Consider the following 13,272-nt stretch of genomic DNA (forward strand, 5'->3'; position numbering starts at 1 on the left):
CGGGAAAATTAAATACAGTAAATGGACAGAAGTACAAAGATTCACAAAATGTTTAGGGGTATGCATACGCCTGCGTCCCCCCAGAAAAAAGCACTGTCCTTAGGAGACCTATGCTCACCAGGGTTGAGAGAGACTTTCTTCCTGCAGACTTTTTGCAGCACAATATTGATCCAGTTCATTCTAGGTCAGGCTCGGCCAAAATGTTTGAAGTTAGGTGGTAGATGTCCTAGAGGATGTGTTAAGCTGGAGCCTGGATCAATTTGGCCAGATATGCTGTGGTGCTGCATCAAGCATCATTTTGAAGTAAATTCCCTGTTTTGATGGATGAAAAATGCACAGGAAAGGGATACTAGAATGAAATATTTTGGTTCCTTTGCAAAGAAGCTGAATATGAGATACTAAAAGGGATATGCAGATGACTCTACAGACACAGCATTGTAGTAGCTATTCTGATGCCATCTGCTGGCTGTACTTTCCCACCAGGTTGTACATTACATTTTCCCTGGTTATTTCTGAGCCTTACTTAAGTACTTGTTTAAATTCAGCAATTATACAGAAACGTTGGGTGTCTAGGGCTGATATCTGTGTTGTGGCATGATTAACAAAATCACTCCTCTTGGCAAACTGGGAATACCCCCTCATTCAGCCAAGTTTAGAATATTCCACCATTCTTCAGCAGAGTTTCTTTTTCTTTGAGAAAAGTAAATGGTTCACATAAATGTAAACAAGTTTTAATAATAAACTGAGAGAAAACTGTAGCAAAATAACATGATGTCTGAGAGAAACTAAAACAGTACCCTGAGACAAGTCTGAGGCAAGAAACAAGAAGAGGCAGTTGGTCCCTCTTAACTGACAGTTTTAACTGAACACACACTGAAGAGAGGGGCTGATTCTGGAGCAAAATACACAAGCCCCGCCCACCAAATACCAAGCACTCTACTATTCAAATTAGGCCCCAGTGTTTTTCTTACAATATAATGGTATCAGGATCTAATGGTATAATGATATCTGAACCTAATGTCAGTTTAGTTGCATAATTTTTTCCCTTCTTCTCCGCATCCCTGCGTCACCCCCCACCCCCCAAAATCTGCTCCTGGTGGGTTCAGAGGACGACCCCTAGGAGCAGACTTGAGGAGCACATGAGAGCCTGTGAGCGGGGGGGGGGGGGAGGAAGAGGAAGATGTCCCATCACATCTGCTGGACATAGCTCTAGGGTCTTCTCCCTTTGAAAAAGAAACACAAATACTAATCCTAATACTAATAATAATTTATACCCCACCCATCTGGCTGGTATTCCGTGGTAAGAGTAATCAAGAAGTATAACAGTTAAAGGACTAAATTGTCATCTAAAAAAGATTAAGGACTCATTTGGCATCTAAAAAAAGATTAACATTTGATCCCCTCTAAATTATGCACTTCTACAAGCATTAACTCCGAGCTCTGTAAAAATGTGATCATGTAATTAAAGATTATAGAAGGCAGGCCAAGTGTGATATCAACGCCTTATTTAGACCCAATGAGCAATTGTGCACCAGTGGCTTGGCTGAATCTTTTTAGCATATGTGCCAATTATGCTTAATAATTTGCCATTTTCTGTCTCTCTCACACCCCTTTTAGCAATGTGCACACTAAATAAATGGAATAAGCTGCATCAGGTAGCCTTATCTAACAAAGTGATAGGGTTGCTGCTTATTCCAAATTTGGGTTTTTAGTGCTATATGAAAACTGCTGAAATTTGTTAGAATGATAGTCCATGTTGTCTGATGACCTGTTCCCATGGGGCATTTCTGACCAGTGTAGGGATCCTAATACTGTATCTATATTTAGGAAGTGGATCATACAAGGAGAAACTGAAGCAGCTCTCACTATTGTCACAAAATACCCACGTCATCTTCCATCTTAAAATCTTGGATTTTGCCATTGATTTCTATGGGCTGTGTGAGCTTTCTCTCTCTCTCATATCCCTGGTGAAAATTTAAAAAATAGCTGTGTCAGTATGAACCAGGAAGTGACATTTTGAGAAAGTGAGATGGTTCTTTTACCCTTTATATATACCTGTGTTTCTCTTTGTTTCAGCCACTCCATTCTATTCTCCCTCCCAGTGCTTTTTTTTTCTAAAAAAAATATTTAGGGGTACTCTCATTTTGACTCAAGAAAATCACCATTTTATAGTTCAAATCAGGAAAAATAAATACAGCAAATGGACAAAAGCACAAAGTTTCACAAAATGCTTAGGAGTATGCATACCCCTCTGTCCCCCCCAGGAAAAAAAGCACTGCTCTCACCCATCCGTGTTTTCAGCCCCCCTCCCTTTTCTGTCACTCAACGTTCATTGCCATGAAGTTATTATGGGGCTGATTCTTGTTTGTATTACATTTTATTACTTGTAAAACTTTTTACAGATGTGTCTGCCCCTTTCTCTCTCCAAATTCTATATCTCCCTGTACAGCTGTAGTAGCAGCTGAAATATTTTCATGGGCAGTTTGATGCAGGGACATGTATTTATGCTACAGTGAAGGACTCCATAACCCTCAAGCCCCATTGGAACTGGTTGGCATTCAGTGTGTGTCGTCTCATCCTTGTTGCAGGATGGGTTGGAAGCTTTTGCGAATTCAAAGTGCAATTACCATACTCATATCATATGAAGTTCTCTAGACCTTGTTGTATTTGAGCCCATAATTAAAGAACTTGACTAGAGAACAGAAGCGTGAGAGGTGAGAAGTTATTATGCTTTTACAATTAGAAAATGACAAAGATCACTGAACAGGAAGTCTAGACTACAGTGACTCAATGAGAGTGTTTTTTGCATTAATATGTGGCAGAAGAGGATATTTATTAAGAGGTGTTTTACTTTGACATTTCATTTTGCACATTGTGGCTGCTGTAATATCCATCTTCCAAATTTACTCTTGGTGTTAATCAGTCATCCAAAAGATGTAACTCTCAGCACTTGTTTCTTCTCCCCCCTCCCCCACTCCACAGAATGAGGCACCTTCTACATTATACTCCTGAGTCGTTGCTTCACTTTAATATATTTTCTTCCTGAATAAAGAGGGCCATTGTGTAGTGCAAACAGCAAGATAGGATAGTGTTATTTAATGTGGAAGAATGCAGTTGTGAAACAAATGAAACTGAACAATGGGTGGGGTGAACTATGAGGAAAAAAGATCCTGTGAAAGTGATCCAAGAATATTGTTGAGAAGTTTTGCAACATAGTTAAACAAAATTGCTAAAAAGTTTATAGAGGTAGAATCATGCATTGAGGGTTTTACACCTGAGAAAGATAAAATAAGTTGTGGATTTTCCCTGGATGACAGTTATGTACATACCTGTTGATTTTTCAATCTCAAATCTAGTTTGTTGATTTTAGGAAAGCCATATGGTGTTGGGGTTCTACCAAGCTGTAGCTAATAAAACTAGGGTCCAAACAATGGCTGTGTGTGTGTGTGTGTGTATTCTTACTCAAAGGCATTGCTTACAAAAGCAGTATAAATGCTATCAAATCATCCTTTTTATGCCCACAGTATCAAATGTGTGCACAGAAAAAGCAAGTCGTTCCTGGAAAGTGAAATGACACAACACAACACACAAAGTAAAAAATATTGATAGCAAAAATATTGAGATTCTGTTAGCTACTTATTCCCACTATAGGAATGACCAAACACCACATTTAAAATGTTGTAGTCTTTGGGCAGCTGATTAAAAAAACACAAAATCTGTTTCTTAAAAAAAAAAAGGTTCAAAAACACAGTGTATAATACACAATGTATTTTCCAATGTTTTAGGGCTTTACAAAAATTCAGGAAGATCTCTATAGAAAGTATGAAGGCAGTCCTTTTGGCACAGAGATTTTAAGGCAAATTGATCTCTGCGCTATTCATGAAAAGAAGCAGATTTCTGGTTATTACCATTGTGCATCTTCCATCAATGCATGCCCAACAATTCCAGAAGACCATAAGAAAAAAGAGCAGCCGGCTGATGCTCCAAAACAGAATATTCCTGGTGTCCATTTAAAAGGCAGCATGTGTGACAATACAAGAACAAAGCCCAGAGACGATTATCTTGCTGTTCAGAGGGTTTACAAAGTAGCAGGAAATCTTGATGGAGATGCAGCCACAAGTGAAGAAAATGGTATGACTAAAATAGACACCGAAACGAGAGCCAAGCATCAAACTTTCTCTGCAGACAGAGAGCTCTGTTCCAAGTCAGTACCTGAATTATTGCCAGCATTAAAGGCTAAGGATTAGGAACGGGGGGGGGGGCACCACACAAAGATAACAGATGATGACTTATGAAAAGTTGTGGCAAGCGAAAAGGTTCCTCAGCCACAAGCCATTAATGCATCAAGGTACAAAGAGTTCCTCAGCCAGAAGCAGATGTAAACTGCCACTGCTGATGTCAATCAATGGAAAAACATTGTGGGCTGTGCAGAATTGCAGCTGGGAAAAACCGCAAAGGGGACGATCAGCTACCTTTAGGGCAAGCTTTGCTTAAGGAGAAAACAGGAAAGGATGTTCAGAGATTAAACCAGGGTGGGAAACATGTGATTCTCCTGATATTGGTGCTCAAGTCCAGCTCACGTAATCTCTGGTGGTTGGGCCATTCCAGATGGCACTGATGGGAGTTCCCCACCGCTGGTCTAAACACGAGTAATATGCACATGATATTTAGTGCTTATCCACTTGGGGGAATAAACATTTGAAAAATCGTCACCTTTTGTTTAAAGCATTTGGCTAAAGCACCATTGTTCCTTGACTTTATTTTGAGGTTGAATTAATGGGAATTTGCTTTAAAAAAATAATAATTCACTATTGGGACAATCTGGTTTTTAGACTGAAGAAGGATATTCTTTATGTAAAAGTGTCAGTGTGGTATTAAAGCAGGGATACAAAGGCTAAGTCTAAAACAGGAGTTGCAAGTTGATAATACTAGACATTAGGTATGAGCTTTACTGAAGCAGCCTTTAGAAAGGAAAACTATGGTTGCTTTCTTACCTCTCTCGCCCTGACCTAGCCACTGTGATCCACGCAACAGTCACCTCCAGACTGGATAATTGTAACTCGCTGTACATGGGGCTGCCCTTGAGACTGACCCAGAAACTCCAGCGGGTGCAGAATGCTGCAGCGAGACTCCTTACGGGGTCCTCGCTGCAAGAACACATTCATCCGGTGCTATACCAGCTGCACTGGCTCCCGGTCGAGTACAGGATCAGATTTAAGGTGCTGGTTTTAACCTTTAAAGCCCTATATGGCCTAGGACCCTCGTACCTACGGGACCACCTCTACTGGTATGTCCCACAGAGGAACTTACGATCTGCAAACAAAAACATCTTGGAGGTCCCAGGCCACAGAGAGGTTAGGCTGGCCTCAACAGAGCCAGGGCTTTTTCGGCTGTGGCTCCGATCTGGTGGAACACTCTGCCACAAGAGATTAGGGCCCTGTGGGACTTGACAACTTTCCACAGGGCCTGTACGTAAGACAGAGCTGTTCCGTCAAGCCTTTGGCCATGGCACAGCCTTACTCCCTCCTTTGGCAATCTTCACAGAACTCTACCCAATGGTTGCCATCAATTTGATTTGAAGTAATTTTTTAATGAAATGATTTTAAAATGTTGTCTTATTTTATTGTTGTTAGCTGCCCTGAGCCCGGCTTCGGCTGGGGAGAGCGGGTTATAAATAAAAAATTATTATTATTATTATTATTATTATTATTATTATTCATTCCTGTAACCTCTATGATCTAAAAGTGTATTCATTTCATTGTTAGTGAGATATGTGGTATTGCTATAATTTGCAATAGTTCTGTGTCAAGTCATGATGATATGCAAGCAATTTCAGTGATGTGATTTGGCAAAATTAAGTCACAGGGGCGGGGGAGCGTTCTAACTGAAATGCTTTTGCCAACTGTAGTGATATAGTTTGACCAGCAGATGGCACAAATTGAAAATGTCTAGCAAAACAGAGTAAAAAGAAATGAAAGAGATTTACAATTTATTTGACAGGCCAAAGGGCCTTTTACTTTAAGTCCCACCAATGGAGAAATACACAGTACCCATTGCAAGGAATACCTTTCAATAGCAGTTTTGCTTCTATCATTATGAATGGCAAATGCTGGTAGTTTGGATGCTTATTTCCAGATTTTTAGGATGGCTTTTTTTAGGGCCATGTCAACTGTCAGGAATAGGCCTACATTATAGGCCAGCGGCTTCCAGACTTTGTTTCAAGGAGCACTTTATCTGTTGTCTGTCACAGAACATTCATGTCTGCTGTTGAACCCTTGTGTGCAGCAGAAGATTCTGGAGCATCTCCAGGGTGCGCAAGCCTCGCTTCCTGGTCATCCTCATTGCCTCATCTGAACTGAAAATCCATTATGTAAAAATAGCAAGTTTGCTCCTTGGGCTATGCATTGTAGGGGGAGATGGGTAGGAAAGTGTTTCCTTTGTTACTTGAAGAATCCTACATAAACTTTTAAGGAACCATCTATTTTGCTCTGGAGTACAGCTGATGAAACTCATTGCCCTCCAACTCCCATTATCCTGGAGCTGATGAGAGATGGAGTCTGGAGGGTGACAGGTCCTCTCACCCCTGCTCCAGAATAACAGCCTGTGGTTTTAATGGAATTTTACTCCCAAATTATTGACATGGGCTACTTTTCTAGATATCAAACTTGTGGAGTTAAAAATTTAAAAGATGCATTAGAAACAATAACAAACATTGTCTTCACTAAGCTTTTCAAAAACTAGGTTTATAATATGGTGTTGTCTTCTCCCAAGAATCGAGTTCCTTCTGTCCAAAGATATGAGCACACAATAATGAGTTCTGCTGTGCAAGTGTGTCTGAGTGCACCTCTCCACCAAATAGATGTTATTGCTGTTATATATGGCTTTTCAGTCCAAAAACCCCTTAATGTGGCAAATAGCAAATTAAAACAAAATATAATAGAAGAGTACCATTAATCAATCAGCAGATAGAATAATATAAGACAGAAAAATCACAAGGTGGGAGAGACGAAATGAAGTGTCTCTCCTGAGCTAGAAGGTTAAATGGTGTTCTCAAAATTGTTTAGGGCGAGAATCCTGAACAGACAATAAAATAAAATCTGGGGGGGGGGGGAGCATCCAGAACTAGAAAAAAATAGGGCTGCTTTCACCCCCACCCTGTTACAGTCTGGAGCAAGGAGTACTTAACAGCCTAATAATAATAATAAATTAAAGTAGATGAGTTAGTCATGACAGTGATCAGCTGCTTGCCCAGACCTTGAACCCCTTGTTCGGATTCTCCCAGCTGATCATCACATGTGGCAGCATAGGTGGTTTGCCTGTTGCTATTTCACTGCAGTTCTGGGAACCCCATGGAACTCCAGGTGCTAGATCATGGGCGCCTAGTCTGTGCACACCCATCCACACCCATTGTTGTTGGATCTCTGCTCCATCAGCTCCAGCCAACATGACCAATGGTCAGGGATATTGGAAGTTCCCATCCAGCAACAGCTGGAAGGCCATGTAGGCTACCCCAGCACCACCACTGTGCTAGCTGCAGCAACGTGCCTACGGCACACCCCTGACTGAGATATGGGAACCCTTTTTTAAGCATGTGCTACCCATGCTGGATCAGACCAAATAACTGTGAGCTGTGATGTCACAATCTGCTTAATGTGGAGAAGGCAGACTTATGAAAGGACCCAAAATGTAGTGCTAGGATCACGGGGGGGGGGGGACATTTTTAATTTTGAAGCTTCATATCAGACATACTTTGTTAAGTCGGTCACCTTTAGCAAAAGAGCTCAGATGTATTACCAATGCAATTCCACTGCAGCTGGCTGTTGTAAATCTGTTTGGTTCGTGTGTTAGGAATCCCTATTCTGGATTCGGTCCAGATTGTGCTGTGTGTGAGTGACTCTTTTCAGGAACTGGGAGGAGGAGGAAAACATATTTGCTTTTGTATTGTTACTATGCATGTTACTTTTGTATGCTACTTTGTATTTCATTTTAACTAGCGTTAAAATGCAATACAAAGTAATTTTCCCAGAGAAAGTGTTTCTCCAGAAAAACAGAACAACCACTGAGAAGCAAAATTTTAATGACTCTTCAGCTGTTTAATTACACCTCTTATTATGAATGTGACTCGATGATGTGACCTATTAACAAGCATTTTCCCAAGCAGCCATTATTTTATTAAAGCTCATTAATTAACTTTCTATAGACAGATGGCAGTGGAGCATAGCAAATACATTCTAAACATGCACCCGTTTAGAATCTTTAAGAGGCCTTTCTCATGTGAAATTTGCACAATGTGTTAATTTTAAGGTCCCTATATATTTGCTATGCTTTTTTTGTCATGTGAAACAGAAAACTTACATTTCACCATTCAACTTGCAGTTTGCACAGTAAAAACTCACTGTGTTATTACTTCTACTACTAATAATAATAGTAATAATAATAATGGGTTGCCCCAGCCACCCAGCATTCTAATTAGGAATAAAAATTATGTCCAAACAAGCTTGCATAATACTGTCCATTTTATCATCTCATTCTAAATCCTGTGGTGAAACTGTTGTGTCAAATATTGGAGTTCATTGGGGTTCTCAAATTCTAGAAGTGAGGATGTTGATGATTTTTGCTTTTATGCCTGCAGATTGATTGGAAGGACATATTTATGGTTTGGGCAAGGAAAGTGGTGGAAAAGTGCTTATAAAGTGAAAATAATGATACAGTATTTGACGTTGATGAATCTTCCCCTTTTCTGTGAATGCTTGATTGTGCTGTGGTTCACTCCCAAGGTGTGAGCTTTAAGAAGCCTTTATATATGAGTGTGGTTTCAGTCCCAAGGAGTCTAGGTGGTAGTGCTATGCAACCAATCAGGCTGAAGCCCAGATACTGAACTTAGGGCTTTTCCATTCTTCCCTTTCCTCTGCTCTATAGGCACAGTCTGTTATTTAAAGCTCCATGTCTGAGCACCCTTTTTTTCCTGCTCCTATGCTTTCACAGTGGAAACCCACTCTTTAAAGCTCAATTGGAGAAAAAACAATCTGCAGAAAACCCAAATTGATGTTTGCTCCAGTTCAGCTTCAAAGAGTGAGTTTTTGCCCAGAAAGATCCTGGCAAAACACAACAAAATAAAAAATCCACATTGCACACAGAGCGTTAATGTCCAGATCTCAGCATGGAAAGAGTAGGGCAAAAGTTAAGCGTGGATAAGACCTTAGTTGACCCAATTTGGGGTGATTTTGGCTTCAGCTGGATCAGGATGAGACAACTCCAGATCACCCCAACTAAATATGAAGCGTGGTCAAGCACATGAGAAATAGCATGAAAACTAAGGATGGCTGATCACTGCACTTTACCATATTGCTTTATAGAAAAGGCTGTGAGAAACAGAATAACAGAAGTGATATATGTGCCATCATCACATATACTTTATATGGTATATTCTACAAGACTGAGCGCTTCATGTAGAAAATGTGTGACATTTTGAAGCAGAGTTGAACAAACAGATGATCAGACCCCACAGTTCTTCAGCTCAGACTTGCCAAATCTACTTCTACCTTTCTCAGTTTGTGTTTATATTGCGTAATAAACATAGCAAACTAGAGGGAGATATTTCTATGAATAAATGAGTTGTAAAAATGAACTTTTGCTGCCAGCTTAAATATTTCTTCACTCCATTGCTTGTGTTCTTTGCGGACTTCAGGGATTTCTAATAGTGCTTTGGAATCACAGTCTCTTTCTGACGCATCATCCTTCAACACGCTGTTGCATTCTGGCAGGCGATTAAAATAAACGTCAGCAATATGGAATATATCTATCATGTTGTTAGTGAAATGCTCAGAAAAGATTCTTCTTTTGCTTTAAATAGCTCTCCAGTCTCCTAACACATCTTTCTCAGCCAAAACTAACAGCATTGCTAATAAATCAGGAAATGTTCTCAGGCATATAAGTTGAATTTAATTACACAACGCCCCCACCCACATCCCCAATTCCTATTGTGAATCAAATGTGCAAGGAGCCCTGACAGAGGGCTTGCACATTACAGCTGCAAGGAGACGTGGCCTGAGACATGTGCTCTTTCATCAACATAAAATTGGAGTTGGGTCATTGAATTAGCCTTTTGAATTGCATTCACTGTAGGCCAATTTACATAATAAATTGTGTAGTGAAAGAGTCACTGCAAGGTGACTTTCTCTCTCAATATTCACATCCTCCTGTTGCAAGGTTCCATGCTGTAATGAGAAGCTAAAAAAATAACTGGATATTGTGCTGGATACGGTTGATATGCCGAGGCTGGGATTAAGAGCAGGGGAGAGCAGCCCAGCTATCTGAAGATCATGTTGGTAAGTTAGATTAGCAAGGGGTTATTAAATGGCACATTATTGGAATAAACTATGGCACATTTCTTCCACAACACTAAGCCATAACTTTTCATCTAGCCACTTGTGAAGAAATATATATTGGTACCACCATAAATATTTATGCTCCCTTCCTGAACTTTGGTACTGGCTTGTTGCCCTGGCCGTGCTGCTGCAGCAGTATTTGCCACATCAATGTGTTTGCACTGCCGTTCTCAGTTTTGGGTCATCAAGCTTTGATCCTTGAGCAATTTATTCCATGGCATGGCGAGTAGAACTGGAAGGGACCAGATGGCCATTACGGCCTATTGCTTCCTGCTGCGGCACAGAACCATCTGCCCACCAGCACCCTGTAGGCCCATCAGGGCGATGTTGACATGCAGAGAGCAGGTGCATAAAAGAAAAGTCCCTCCAGAGCAAATGGCCTGTGGAAGTCTGAAAATTCAACTGTCCTAAAGATGTTGGTTCTTATTCTAATGAATATGAACTCTAATTTTGTCTCTTAAAATAAAACATCTTTTTTGTTTCAGGGATAAAGTTGTAGCATAATCTGTCTTTAAGATATAAATGCCTCAGCCTCACTTCCTTGCTATTGTCTGTCTGTCTGTCTGTCTGTCACTATACTGAGTCATTTTGTCCTGTTTAGTGTCCAGGGACAGATAATGAATTAACATAAGGTAGAGGTTTTTGAAGAATATGAGTCACTCTCATTTGCCAGCATTTGTGACCTGTGTTATGCCTAAAAGGGAGTGTAGAAGGAGGGGGGAAAGAGTTTACTCAGAATTATCAATTTGTTTCCTCCAGAACACTAAGCTGTATCTGCAGAAGTAAGGGTTCGTTGAGGGAAGAACTGAAGAGGCTAGTGGTGGGGTGGGCAAAAGAAGCCATTACAGTGGTACCTCAGGTTACAAGCACTTTGGGTTACAAACACTTTGGGTTACAAACTCCGCTAACCCGGAAGTAGTACTTTGGGTTGAGAACTTTGCCCCAGAATGAGAACGGAAATTGAGCACCGGTGGCACAGCAGCAGTGGGAGGCCCCATTAGCAAAAGCGCTTCTCAGGTTAAGAATGGTTTCGGGTTAAGAACGGACCCCAGGAATGAATTAAGTTCGTAACCTGATGTACCACTGTATTATTGATGCCAGTTTTGAATGATGCCATTTTTATTTTGTTCGGCTGCTTCTCCTGGAGCCATTGGCAAATGGCCCCTGTCTTTGCTTTTTCTCTCACCCTTAAAACTTGACTTACTGAGCCATTGCTAGTTGCTGCTGCTTTTCAGGACTTCGGAAGAATTTTACTCTGTCACTAATTAGCTGCTGTTTCCTGAGGGTTTGTCTTCATTGTCTTCCCTTTTGCCTCTTTGAGATTCATCAGATGTGAGGGAGTTGGAAGAGTGGGTGTTTTGTTGTGTTTTTCAGAGATATCCCCCCCACACACTTCGCCCCCCCCCCCAAATCTGGCCAAAGAAACATATTTTGAGTTTTCCCTTCTGACTGGCAAGGAGTCTTGGGTGAGAGTATGGTCTTGCTTTTTAGCAACTGATGCTGTTCTAGGGCTAGTACAATGTGAATGCTTGGTACCTGCCCCTTTGCCCAGCCTGCAAAAGGGACTGGGCCAGTTCTGTCACTAGGCAGAATAAAGTAGTTGCCTTAGGCAGTGAACACTGGGGGGGGGGGGTGTGGCTAGGTGTTGGAGGATAGTGCTGTGTGTACTATGAAGACTACTATGCCTCTGTAAATTAGCCTGCTTCCCTCAGGTTTGGTAAAGGATATTGTCCTGTCACTAATGTTGAATGCAAGAGACTCAGTTGCCAGTCTGGTTGACTTTTGTAGACTGGGGGGAAGGTTGCCATCTTGTCCTTAATCTCAGGCAGCAAAATTTATTGGGTTGGTCCTGGAAACTGTAAATAAACAGTTGTGATTACAGAGGACAGCATGAGTCTCCATTTCTCTTCACTAATAAGACACGGGTTGTCTTTGGGGCTAGGCTCTGCTCAGAGAAGTAGACAGCAAAATGAAACTGTATGATGAATACACACGACAGGAATGGCTGTTGCAGGGTCCCAAGGGATGTCAGCACTGTGGTGATTGCTGGCTACATGATAAGATGAATTAGTAAGACCCAGAAGATGATGATATGGTGGTTCTCTAGAGCATCCCATGCTTTTTAGTCTCTCCTAAAGCATTAACAAAGCAAGAACTAACACCCAAGGGATATGTTAAAATTGTACAGATGCCTGAATTGAAAAACTGTATAAGAGGAAGACTATCAGTGCATAATAGTCCCATTGTGTTCCTTGGGATTGAATCCCACCTAAATTTCTATAGGATTGCAATCTAATGCTCCAATCATCCATTCCTTTTGTCTTGCTTATTTTTATAGTTCTAAACCTTCTTGCAGAGATTTGCCCCTGAAATAACTGAGCAGCCGAGCCCTTGGGCCGGACTCATAGTTTGCTGATGCCATTTTCGTCCCTGCCACCCTCTTGCCCACTCAGATTATGGAAGCTGCAGCAGCAGGGCAATCTCAGTGGAGGCATCTCAGAGAAATGTGCTTAAGAGTGCCATTAATGAAGCACTAGGGGATAAGGCTATCAGTGAGTGCTAGTCAGGATGCCTATGTTCTACCCCAACTGCTTGAGGCAGCATGACTCTGAATACCAGTTGCTGAAAGTCACAAATGGGGAGAATGCTGTTTTATTCATGCTCTGCTTGCAGGCTTCCCCATGGTCATCAGGTTGGCCACTGTGAGAATAGATAGGCCTTTGGCTTGATCCAGCTAGGCTCTTCTTATGTTACCGATGTTTGACAGGGAGAATGCAAGCTGTTAACTCATCCATCTAAACACAGGCTATCAATATATGGAGGGAAAGGATGGATCCATTAGAAAAAAGCAATCCTTATCAGAATTCAAACTACCGTGTACATA

This window comes from Podarcis liolepis, assembly GCF_965112155.1.
Source record: "Podarcis liolepis genome assembly, chromosome: 8".
Classification (NCBI taxonomy): Eukaryota; Metazoa; Chordata; class Lepidosauria; order Squamata; family Lacertidae; genus Podarcis; species Podarcis liolepis.